Source organism: Myotis brandtii, unplaced genomic scaffold (assembly GCF_000412655.1).
Source record: "Myotis brandtii unplaced genomic scaffold, ASM41265v1 scaffold17, whole genome shotgun sequence".
NCBI classification, from domain to species: Eukaryota; Metazoa; Chordata; class Mammalia; order Chiroptera; family Vespertilionidae; genus Myotis; species Myotis brandtii.
Window position 1 is genome coordinate 3,949,692 of NW_005356259.1, and position 13,273 is coordinate 3,962,964.

At 39.1% G+C, this 13,273-nt stretch overlaps 1 protein-coding gene across 2 annotated transcripts in view; it reads left to right on the forward strand.

The window, feature by feature from the left end:
* The window catches only part of PHTF2 (putative homeodomain transcription factor 2), an 89,636-nt gene that overhangs the window by 459 nt on the left and 75,904 nt on the right, over positions 1-13,273 (forward strand). The window lies entirely within an intron of this gene.

The following is a 13,273-nucleotide window of genomic DNA, read 5'->3' on the forward strand; positions in this document are numbered from 1 at the left end:
CGCGGGGAGCGGGCTGCGGGGAGGGTCGCTGCCCTGCACCCGCTGAGCAGGCAGCAGTTTGGTTTTCTGGCTCCAGCGCTCCCGACAGAGCGGGTGCTGAAGTCCTTCGCCCTGAAGGCATGTTTCCTGCCTGGGAAACGGTTCCGCGGTCCGTTCATCTCTTCTCATCTGCCTGATGCTGGCAGTCAGTGTTCTGCTATTGTCTGGTCAAGTCGTGGCTTTTCCAGCCCAGAACCTCCTGGATAATTTCGGGGTTCATTCTGCCACTGACCTATCACCCATTTTATTTTTAGCCTGACTAGAAAAAAAAAAGGAACTGCTTTATATCAACATATACTGAGTAGGGAAGTACAGAATGTGGAACAATTTACTAATCTAAGTGTCTGCGTAGCAAGAATTTTTAAATTCATTGTGAATGTATTAAATATTTTGTAATTTACACTTGATCCTTTTGTTAATGGTGGTATATCCTGCTTACTTTGAGATTTTTTTTGGGGGGGGGGGAGTGGTTTACTTGTGATACTTTGATTTTACAGTTTTTGCTTAGCTTTAGCCCACTAGACATCTTAAGATTTTTTCCCCCCTCTCTGATACTTTAACTATAGCCTTAGTATTTGCTCTTGCTTTTAGGGATTATGTATTTTTTTAAAAAATTTGTTTTCTCTCAAACTGGACTTTCTCATAACATTTTTTTAAGTTGGAAGGGGGAATTCTGAGAATTTGGAAACTATGTACTTTAGCCTAGAGAGCCTTAAAATAGCATAACCATTTGAAACGCTAACTTTTTGTAGTGGCTCAATGTCTAGATTCTGAAGGAATGTGAGTTTTGGGGAGAATGAGCCATGCCTGAGGCCAGACACAAGCTGCTTACAGGAACATTTCTTGCCTGGGAAATAGCCTGCCTCCCAAACAGGTTAGTTGTCAGCATGCATCAGAGAGTATTAAGATAGGTGTTCGTAAGGTAGGAGGTCTCTGTGTTCTCATTTTCACCACTTTCTGCGAGGGCTTAGAAATGTGGTAAGCAAATGAACTATCGTGTACAGTGGCAGCACTCCTGCCCAGCCAAGCCTCCAAGAGCAAGCTTGAGTCCAAACTGACACTGGACAGAGTCCTAAAAATCAAGTCGATGGCCTAAGCAATTTTAAAACCATGAACCTTTTTGGCAAAAGTGCAAAGAAGTTGTGATAAAACAACAACAACACACAAACTTTACTAGACTGAGACTAATAAAATTCAGGGTGGCATGCCAAAAAAATGAGGAAAAACTTTACTAGACTGAGGCTAATAAAATTCAGGGTGGCATGCCAAAAAAATGAGGATCAAAAAATAGTTGGATTGCTTATATATTATCTCATGTAATCCTTACAATCCTTTGTTGTAAGTTCTGTATCACTCCCTTTTTATAAATGAATTGACCAAAACTTAGATTAACTTACTTGTTCAAGACTTCTCAGCCAACAAGTTGGTGGAGGTGAGTCACATCCCAGCAGTCTGCTTACCAAGCCTCCGTGGTGGTGATGCTTTATCACCACAGTAAACGTGGCTTCTATCTCATGTAATCCTTGTAATCCTATGTTGTAAGTTCTGTATCACTCCCTTTTTATAAATGAATTGACCAAAACTTAGATTAACTTACTTGTTCAAGACTTCTCAGCCAACAAGTTGGTGGAGGTGAGTCACATCCCAGCAGTCTGCTTACCAAGCCTCCGTGGTGGTGATGCTTTATCACCACAGTAAACGTGGCTTCTTAGAGACTTGGTGGAAGGAGACCAGTGGCAAATAATGCTGCAAACCATAAGCTGAGTAAGAGTATTGTAGATATTCATTAATACTTTAAGATCGTTGTATGATAGGCACTGTTGAGTGTTGCTGGGGCTATAAGGATGGAGTCACCTTCCGTCTTTGAGGAACTTTGTGTAGTGGGAGAGATAGATATTTGAACAAATAATGATGATATACAGTGTAAGAGAGTGCTGTCAAGCCTGGTTTCGTGGAAAGAAAATGCAGTTAAAGTTGAGACAGTTCAGCATTTGAATTCCTATTTGGCTTTGTGACCCTAAACATGATACCAGACCTTTTTTAGCTTCAGTTTCCTTATCTGTTAAGTGAAGATGATAATACTTCAAAGGGGAGTATTAAGCATTAAACAAAATATGTAAAGTACTGGCACATTAGTAAGCCCTGAATAAAGAACAATGAACAAATAATTTTAAGAGACCGAGTAGAAGAGGAGGTGTTGAGGTTTAGCAGGGAGCTATCACTGGAGCCTTAAAGGGCGCCGTGGTCGTTTCCACTGGTAGGGAAGGAGGGCATTTGACACAGATAGAACTGAACAGGAATATGGATTGTTGACGGAATGGCAAGTAATTGTGGCTTTGTATAAAAACTTTTTGTGGCCCTGGCTGGGTGGCTCAGTGGTTCAGTGCACCAAAAAGTTGTGGGTTTGATCTTAGGGGTCGGGGCATGTATGGGAGGCAACCGATAGATGTTTCTCATGTCCTGTTGTTGTTTTTTTTCTCTCTCAAATTTTTATTTTTTAAATATTTTAAAGTGGATTTTTAGGGAGAGAGAAACATCAATATGAAAGCGAAACATCCATTGGCTGCCTCCTGCACACCCTTTACCAGGGATCCAATCTGAAACCCGGGCATGTGCCCTGACTGAAAATCAAACCAGCAATCTTTCCGTGCAGGAATATCGCCCAAACGAGCCACGCTGGCCAGGGCTAATTTTTATTTTTTCATTTGCACCCGAGGATATGCTTTTTCATTGAATTTCTTTAGAGAGAGGGGAAGGGAGAGAGAGCAACATCGATCAGTTGCCTCCCATACCTGCCCCGACTGGAGATCAAACCTATAACCTAGGGATGTGCTCTGACCAGAGCTGAACCCACAACCTTTTGGTGCATTCCAACCAACTGAGCCACCTGGTCAGTTGGATATTCAGTTTTCCCAGCACCACTAGTTGATAAGACTGTCCTTTCCCAATTGAGTGGTTTTGGCATTCTCCCCTCTTTCTTAAATCAATAAAACCATATCTTCAGGTGAGGAATTAAAAAAACAAAACTATTTGTGAAGGCCTAATTTAAATCGTAATTGTATATAAATGTGGCTGGGAAAAGTGATTACTACCCAATTTTGCTAATTGGAATTGCATACATAGGTACTAAAATTATAGGAAAACCTCAACAGACTGTGCAGTGTTATATTTTTATTTAATATTTACCTTTAATATTTCTTTCCCCAGTGTCAATTAAAACGTCCATTTCCTTTCTTTCTTAATTTATTGATTTGAGAGAAAGAGGGAGATCAATTTGTTCCACTTATTTATGCATTCATTGGTTGATTCTTGTATGTGTCCTAACTCGGGATCAAACCCACAGCCTTGGTGTATCAGGACGATGCTCTAACCACCTGAGCTATCCGGGCAAGGAAAACTTCATTTTCAAACCTGTCCATCTAAGCAACTATTTCATTATCTTATTGTGATATTTCATTCTAAGCTGTTAAAGAAGACTAATACCACTGGAGGCATTTGCACTTAATTTGTGGAATGTATTTTGGGATTATTTTAAATAGAAGAAGAATCTTAAAATGACTGTTGCCTTCCTTTAACAAACCCTTTACCTAGGCTGTAGCCACATAGAATCAGTGTTGCAAAGTACCCTTTGCATATATGTTGACTGTCTTTTCCAAATCCAAACTTGAGATGTGACAGTAGGACAGAATGTTTTAAATTGGGACTGTCCTTGAAAATGCAAGAAAAAGTCTCATGCTTCAGGATAGTGCAGAACCATAAATACATTCAAATTTATAAAGGTGATTCATTTGATGACCAGAATCATGACTTAAATTGAAGATGTTAAATAACATTTAGGAAAGCTGCATTTTTAGTCCAACTTGTTAGTCTCATACAAGTTGCTAAAATGACACAAAAGATATAGGTGAGTTTTCAGATGAGAAAAACCAACTGCTTCCTAGAACAGGTAGTGTTAGAGCAGTAGGAAGGAAAATATACTGGACCTTATTTTGAATAGTGAACAGGAACTGGGACAGGAAATGGCTGTGGCTGAACCACTAACTGATAATAATCATAACATGATTAATTTTGACATTTAATGAGAGGAAGTAAAAGAGGGAAAAGTGCACTATATGCAGCTTTCCAGTTTCAGAAACAGTAGGGGAAAGGAGCTGTTAAAAGTATATCTACAGCTGGTTTGGCTCAGTGGATAGAGCGTTGTCCTGTGAGCGGAAGGGTCCCGGGTTCGATTCTGGTCAAGGGCACATGGCCAGATTGCAGGCTCGATCCCCAGTGGACGGCATGCAGGAGGCAGCCGATCAATGATTCTCTCTCATCATTGATGTTTCTATCTCTCTCTCCCTTCCTCTCCGAAATCAATAATAAATGAACAAACAAATAAATAAATAAACAAATAAATATGTGAAAAGTATATCTACAGAAATTTTGAAGATCCTGATTCATGGGCCAATGCTCAACTTCTGAGCTACACTGGCTGGACAGGTCTTTAATCCATTTTGAGTTATTTGTATATGGTATAAAAGAAAAGGACGCACCATTATTCTTTTGCATGTGGATATCCAGTTTTCTCAGCACCACTAGTTGATGAGACTGTCCTTTCCCAATTGAGTGGTTTTGGCATTCTTGTCAAAGATCATTTGACCATATATATAAGGGTTTATTTCTGGTCTCTATTTTATTTTATCAGTGTATTTGCCTTTATGCTAATAGTACACTATTTTGATTACTATAGCTTCATAATATGTTTTGAAATCAGAAAATGTGAGTCCTCCAACTTTGTTCTTTTTCAAAACTATTTTGGCTATTTAGGGTCCCTTGAGATTCCATATAAGTTTTAGGATAGGTTTTTTTATTTCTGCAAAAAAAAAATGCCATTGGAATTTTGATGGGGATTGCATTGAATCTCTTTAGGTACTATGCACATTAAATAATATTAATGTAGTAATAATATAATATAAAAATCGTGAACATAAGCTTTCTTTTCATTTATTTTGTCTCCTTAATTTCTTTCAGCAATGTTTTGTATGTAACAGATGTTTTTATGTCCTTGCTTACTAATCCTAACACCTTTGTCATTTCTGAGTTCAGTTTCAAATAACTGATTTTTCTCCTTATGAATCATATTTTCCTGTTTGTTTGTGGTGTTGTTTTTTTGCATGCCTACTGATTTTTGTTTGGATATCAGACATTGTGAATTTTGTTGTTTGGAGCTGGCTTTTCTTTGTATTCTTTTAAATGTTTGAGCTTTGTTCTGGGACATAGTTGAGTTACTTAGAAACAATTTAACCCTCCCCAGTTTGCTTTTGAAGTTTTTTTTTTTTTTTAATATATTTTATTGATTTTTTACAGAGAAGAAGGGAGAGAGATAGAGAGTTAGAAACATCGATGAGAGAGAAACATCGATCAGCTGCCTCCTGCACATCTCCCACTGGGGATGTGCCCACAACCCAGACACATGCCCCTGACCGGAATCGAACCCGGGACCCTCCAGTCCGCAGGCTGATGCTCTATCCACTGAGCCAAACCGGTTTTGGCTGCTTTTGAAGTTTTGTTAGGTGAGACCTAACAAATCAGTATAAGGCTAATTTGGTTTTACTACTGGGGCAGTACCACTCAGAGTATTTTAGCTACTGCCCATTATTATAGGATTTCTCTACTCTGGCTGTGAACTCTTACCATTTCTCTGTGAACTTTGGTTAATTGCCCTCCTGCTTTTTTCTGGTGGTTCTATTCCTGGCTGAGCGGGTTTTCCTACATACACATGCTGATCAATACTCAGATGAAGACTTGGGGACTCCTCTGCAGAGCTCCAGACTCTCTTTATGCTACTTTCTCTTCTCTGGTACTTTGCCCTAGGAACTTTGGCTGCCTTAGTTTCCCTGAACAATCAAATTTGTCTTCTCAGCTTGGGCTTCTCAAGCAGACTCCGATTTTCCCTTCCTAGCATTGCATCATGGAAACGGTACATGAAGTACTCTTGGGAAGTCACAGGGCACACTTTTTTTGTTTCCTCTTTCAGAGATTACTGCTTTGCATTGCCTGTTGCCAGATGTCTTAAAACATTTCACAGATTTTGTCCATTATTTTCGTTTTTAAGGTGGGAGGATTAAAGGGGTCCCTGATACTTTATCATGGCTAGAAGTGGAAGATCTTGTATATTAAGTTTTAAAATGATAAATGGAAAACACATAAAGTAGTATTTTTAGTGTATTTTTTAAAAAAATCATCAGTGATGAGAGAGAATCATTGATCAGCTGCCTCCTGGGGATTGAGCCTGCAATCCGGGCATGTGCCCTGACTGGGAAGCAAACCGTGACCTCCTGGTTCATAGGTAGATGTTCAACCACTGAGCCATGCCATCTGGGCAATGGGTCATGTTTTCTTATCCATTCAGCTACCCTATGTGTTTTGATTAGAGGATTTAAGCCACTTATATTAAAGTGATTATTGATAAGTATTTATTGCTATGTTATTCTTTTAACTAAGTTCCCCTATAGTTGTTTTTCTCCTCCTCCTCATTCTCCTCCTCCTTCACTTCTTTCTCCTCCTTCTTCTTCTTGCAGGCCCTTTAACATATCTTGTAATACTGGTTTGGTGGTAACAAACTCCTTTAGCTTTTTCTTGTCTGGGAAGCTCTTTATTTCTCCTTCAATTTTAAATGATAGCCTTGCTGGGTAAAGTAGTCTTGGTTGCAGGTCCTGGCTTTTCATCATTTTCAATATTTCATGTCAAACTACTTTAAAACAAAAAACATGGTTGATCATTTTATTTCGATCAATATCAAATAATTTTCAAACCTTTAGATCTTTAGATATTCACCTGAGTTTTGGCTCAGATGTTCTAGATTCTTTGCAAGTCCCAGCCAGCTCAGGCCCGGCCTGCACCCTCTTACAGGAGGGAGTCCTCAGGGGATGTCCAACTGATGGCTTAGGCCCGCTTCCTTCAGGGAGAGGGCCTAAGCCGCAGTCTGCCCTCCCTCTGTGGGAGATGACCCTGGCAGGCTGACCTGGGGATTTCGAGCGGCTAGCCCTGCCCTGAATAGCCTCGCTGTGGTCGCCGGTGGCCTCCCTCTGCAGGAGGCAACCGGGCGGGTGATCAGGGGATGGCACCGGCTCCCATCGCCCTGCCACTGGTCGCCACCCCGCCCCCCCCATCCACCTCATCATTGTCCCTTCCCTCTGCCTGTTGGCATGAGCCTTGGCTGGCCTGGTGCCGCCACCTGCTCGCCAACCCTGCCCTCCCTCCTAATGGTCATTCTGCCGTTCGGTTGATTTGCATATTATGCTTTTATTATATAGGACTTTTCATCAACAGAAAGAGTGAGTTTGAAAAATATGACTAGATTATTACTTGAGGAAATTAATGAGAAGTGTTTATTTCTCTAAGAGTGTTATAATTCGTTTTTTATTATCATGGGAAAATATTGCAACAGTGACTAAAAATACTGCTGTGATCCACTTAGGAACACTAAACAGCACTTCAGCACTATTCTTGGGCAGTATTTTAAACAGAAAGTGAACAAAAACAAAAATAGCATCACTAAGCAGACCACAAAAAGAACACTTGTTTACAGTTTGAGAATTGTTTTAAAAAGACAGTGCATCACCTTGTTGATCCTTACCTGGAAACATGCACATTAGGCAACTCAAATTTTTTGGTACTCTGTGCATGTCTGCAAATAATCAGGAAAGTACTGTGAGTATTTATTTCAAGCTTACAAGTAAAGATTTGCTAGTAGCAACTTTACAAATAACAGAGTCTGCAAATAATGAAAGTGGACTATTTTAGGTAAGCGGTCCAATATGTTAAATGAATATTTTGGAATATATTCAGATAATTGAATCATATTTATAAATATTAGGATTCCATTTTACTGAAGCTATAACTATTTGGAAATTGAAGACTAAAACTTGTTTCACATTGTAATCTTTAGCAAAGTTCTACAGATACATGGTTGTTTGTTTTTTTTTAGATATATTTTTATTGATTTCAGAGAAAGGGAGAGGGAGAGACAGAAACATCAATGATGAGAGAGAATCATTGATTGGCTGCCTCCTGCACGCCCCCCACTGGGGATCGAGCTCGAAACCCTGCATGTGCCCTTGACTGGAATCGAACCTGGGACCCTTCAGCCCCCAGGCCAATGCTCCATCCACTGAGCCAAACCAGCTAGGGCTACAGATACATGTTTTAAGAGTACAATTCTGGTACCAATTCCAACCATTGGTACCAAAACCAAGCAAGTCTCCAACACTAGCTGGGTGTCCTGTACAATTCAACTCTCTTCTGACACATCACATCCCACGGGTTAAGGCAGGGGTGGGCAAACTTTTTGACTCGAGGGCCACAATGGGTTCTTAAACTGGACCAGAGGGCCAGAACAAAAGCATGGATGGAGTGTTTGTGTGAACTAATATAAATTCAAAGTAAACATCATTACATAAAAGGGTACGGTCTTTTTTTTTTTTTAGTTTTATTCATTTCAAACGGGCCGGATCTGGCCTGCGGGCCGTAGTTTGCCCACGGCTGGGTTAAGGGCCTAGTCCCATAACATTGCCCCTTACCCCCTTCAAATGCCAATTCTGTAGATTAGAGGTTCCCACAACCCCCTCCTTGGGTTCCATTAAAATCTAGAGCAGCTCACAGAACTCAGAGAAACATTTTACTTAGTAGATTACCAGTTTATTACAAAAGGATACAACTCAGGAACCGTCAGATGGGAAGTGATACATAGGGCAAGGTATGTGGGAAGGGTGAAGCTTCCATGCTACTATCCTGGAATCATGCCCCAACCCAGAAAGTCTCCAGACCTTGTTTTTGGGTTTTTATGTATGCCTTTGCTGTAGTTTCAATTGCACTTGGTAAGGGAGTGAAGTTAGATGCCTGTGTCTTAGTCTAACTTCTTTTTTTCCTGGTAATTTGAAATATTTAAATCATAAATTAGTCTTTAAGTAATTAAATAATTTGAACACCATTGTTTGGATGTTCTCACAATTTAATTTCCTGTAATAATATGGGCTTAGACAAATCCGAAGTAACTTGTCAAATAGGTTAGGACAGGGAGAAAGTTATTTCCAGTAGAGGAAATATCACCAGGACTAGAGAGCAAGCATGAGAGTATATGGTATATTTAGGATTATTGGATATGTAAGTGAAAGGCAGATTGGAGAGGGTAGGTATGAGGTCATGTGTGGAAGGCAGAGATGATGGGCACTACTGATTGTAAAAGTAATCTGTGATCAGGTTGTAAAAGAAGGGTTTTTTGTATACTGTGCTGATTAAACCCTTTTCTTAGGCAGTGGGAAATAATTAAGAGATTTTTGAGGAGAGAAACACGACGGAGTCAGTATTTTAGGAAGGTAAATGGTGAAAGTAAAGAAATGATTAGAGACTAAGAGTAGTCCTGGTAATGGATAATACAGTCTTGTACCAAATCTGTGGTAGTTGTTTTTGGTAGTATGACAAATAGACTATATTAATTTATTCCTTTGTATTTGCTGAATGGTTCCTCTTTGCCAGGTGTAGAATTGGTGGTGGCGGGAAAGGGAAAGAGATAAGATGGATTCTAGGATTCATAACTTGAGTAGCAAATTGAGTAATTAGTAAAAGAGTAGTTTTGAGAAGGGAAAATGAATCTAATTTTATTTTTTCTTGAAGATATAACAATTTCACAGAAAAGCTTTATCTGTGGCACTGTATATTCTGTTTAGTAACTTGAATTTTTGAAAAGAATTGAAACTGGTTGTCTCCCATCCGTTGGAAATAATAAGTAAACGTGCAATTCTTGGTACTTAAAAGAATGCATTTGCTACTTATAAAATAAATGGCAAAAAACATAAGTGTAGGGATTTATAAATGAAAATAAAGTAGGATCACAGAATTTTCCTTCACTAAAACCATCTGAAAGAAGGAAAAGTAGGTGGCAGAAGAGAGAGCAAAAATGGAATAGAAGTGGACAAAAAAGGGATATGTACAAACTGTATGCCAAATACTTCAAAAAGTGGAGGCCAAGGAAAGAATGAGTAGATACAGGGTATACATGACAAGGCTTGTCATTCTAGCCCCACATCTCAGAAGCCAGATTAAGGAAAGATTAGGCCTAAAAACATTAAGCTCTCCCTTCTCTCATTTCCTGCATTTCCAGGTTATAGAAAAAGATTAAAATCAGTATTCAGTTTTCATACTGATGCGTGTGTGTATGTGTGTGTATGTGCATGTGTGTGCATGTGCGTGTGTATGTGCGTGTGTGTGCACATATATGTACAGAAATAAAAATGGTCCCAGCTAATGTGAGAAGGGTGTTGAGGTTGTCAGGAGGAACATTTGGATATCCGAGTAAGTAGGAGCTCAGTTTAGCACTTCTCATGTTAAACTTGATCAAACCTTTAAAAAAAAAAAAAAAGGCATGGCAACTTTTACAAATATGCTACAGGAAAAAAAATGACAAAGTGACCATGAAAAGACTATCCCCTGGAATAGAGACTCCAACAAATGGAACAGAAATAGTATTCAGAAATATAGTACAGACATAAGTTTCTGAAATAAAAAGGTACATTTGCTGGTTGAAAGTCACTAAATACCAGGGAGGGAAAACTGTGAAATGATTAAAATGGACTATATTCTAGTAGTTACTAATTTAAAAACTAAGGAGAGAATTATTTTGGCACCCTGGCCAAAAAGAGAATGTGACCTATAGAAGGGGCGGGGTAAAGAGGGGTGGTAATCTTGCCAGCTGCAAACTTCTTATTGTGGTCCATTCCAGAAGACAGTAGAACAATGCTTACAAAGTTTTGATGGGAAAAAAGCATGAACCAAAAATATTATGTGTCTAGGATGTTAGTGTAAGAATGTCCAGACCTATAAAAATTTTATAAACATTATTTGAGCTAAACTGAGGACATGCCAGGAAGCAAGATCTCAAAGGACTGGAAAATGCTCCAGAGAATGCAGTTTGTAGTTATATTTATGCATTTGGAATCAGGAGAGATTAAGGAAGGTTACATGAAATCCCTTGGTGGTAGATAAAAGAGGCAGGAGAAGGCAAGGTAGGGAAGTCTCTATGACTGGATAAAAACTAAAATGAAAAGATACATCTTTTACATTGGGGGTTACAAGATAAATGTCAAGGGGGAGAAAAAAGGAGACATGTGTAATACTCTTTGTAATACTTTAAGAAATAAAAACAAACAAAAACAAACACATTAAGCTCTCCCTTCTCTCATTTCCTGCATTTCAAAGTTATAGAAAAAGATTAAAATCAGTATTCAGTTCTCATACTGATGCGTGTGTGTATGTGCATGTGTGTGCATGTGCGTGTGTATGTGCGTGTGTGTGCACATATATGTACAGAAATAAAAATGGTCCCAGCTAATGTGAGAAGGGTGTTGAGGTTGTCAGGAGGAACATTTGGATATCCGAGTAAGTAGGAGCTCAGTTTAGCACTTCTCATGTTAAACTTGATCAAACCTTTAAAAAAAAAAAAAAAGGCATGGCAACTTTTACAAATATGCTACAGGAAAAAAAATGACAAAGTGACCATGAAAAGACTATCCCCTGGAATAGAGACTCCAACAAATGGAACAGAAATAGTATTCAGAAATATAGTACAGACATAAGTTTCTGAAATAAAAAGGTACATTTGCTGGTTGAAAGTCACTAAATACCAGGGAGGGAAAACTGTGAAATGATTAAAATGGACTATATTCTAGTAGTTACTAATTTAAAAACTAAGGAGAGAATTATTTTGGCACCCTGGCCAAAAAGAGAATGTGACCTATAGAAGGGGCGGGGTAAAGAGGGGTGGTAATCTTGCCAGCTGCAAACTTCTTATTGTGGTCCATTCCAGAAGACAGTAGAACAATGCTTACAAAGTTTTGATGGGAAAAAAGCATGAACCAAAAATATTATGTGTCTAGGATGTTAGTGTAAGAATGTCCAGACCTATAAAAATTTTATAAACATTATTTGAGCTAAACTGAGGACATGCCAGGAAGCAAGATCTCAAAGGACTGGAAAATGCTCCAGAGAATGCAGTTTGTAGTTATATTTATGCATTTGGAATCAGGAGAGATTAAGGAAGGTTACATGAAATCCCTTGGTGGTAGATAAAAGAGGCAGGAGAAGGCAAGGTAGGGAAGTCTCTATGACTGGATAAAAACTAAAATGAAAAGATACATCTTTTACATTGGGGGTTACAAGATATTTAACATTTACAGTAAATAGGGATGGTGCGTAGGCAACAAAATCATGTGTTCCCACGAGAGTGGTTATGACTCACCTTTAAAGGGGTAGGGAAAAGAACTTACTCTTACATTTCAAAGGTGTATTATATAACATCCATAAGAACAATGGGCTTGCTTAAGGCAAAGATTGAGCTTTCACTAAGAAAATTATAGGCCTACTGCATGACTGCCCACCATGACCTGCCCAGTTAGGAATTTATGATCAGATCATTCTTGGAGCTTACTTTTGGGTTACTTAGCTTGTCAGGCCTGACATGTAGCCCCTGAACTTGTCAGATTTACTACATAGCTCTTTTCACAGGGAGGAAGGAACTTTCCTCTACCTTCAAGATTCTTTCAGGAGCTAATAAATAAACCTGAGACAGATTAACAAGATAAAATGACCAAATTTAATTACATGCATGTGTATGGGGACCTGGAATACATGAGGGAGTCAGAGACCCCACATACACGAGAGATTCAAAGACAGAAAGGGAAAAATGTGGTATATATGACATTCTGAGCTAAGGACCACCTTGGGACTTCAGAGGAGAAGAAGGTCATTGCAGGAAGGTGAGAAGAACAGTTGCTTAGTAATTAAAAGTTTGCTCTGCCATATAAATAGGTCATATTCTTCTAGGTAGTTAAGAGGCAAAGGTGTTTCTCTTGAGCCCACAGGGTCATTGTTGCCTTTAGCTCAAAACAGTCTGCATACCATAGAGGCACATTTTGGAGGGATCACTCGTTCTGAACTCCTACATATACCCAGCAGTCTCCGTTAGATTTGGTTTGGCTGTTAATAACAATGACTAAAAGTAGAAAGATTTATAGTCTTTATATGAGGAGTAATGGGGTAGGCAGACCAGAACTGGTATGGTGAATTCACCTGGCTTCTGTTCTCAATGTCACTGTCCATGGTGGCTACCTGAGCTTCAACCATTAAAATAGCATTCCAGGGAGCAGAAAATGGGAAGGTTGGGAAGAACAAAAGGGATTTCTCCAACTGAATCAGA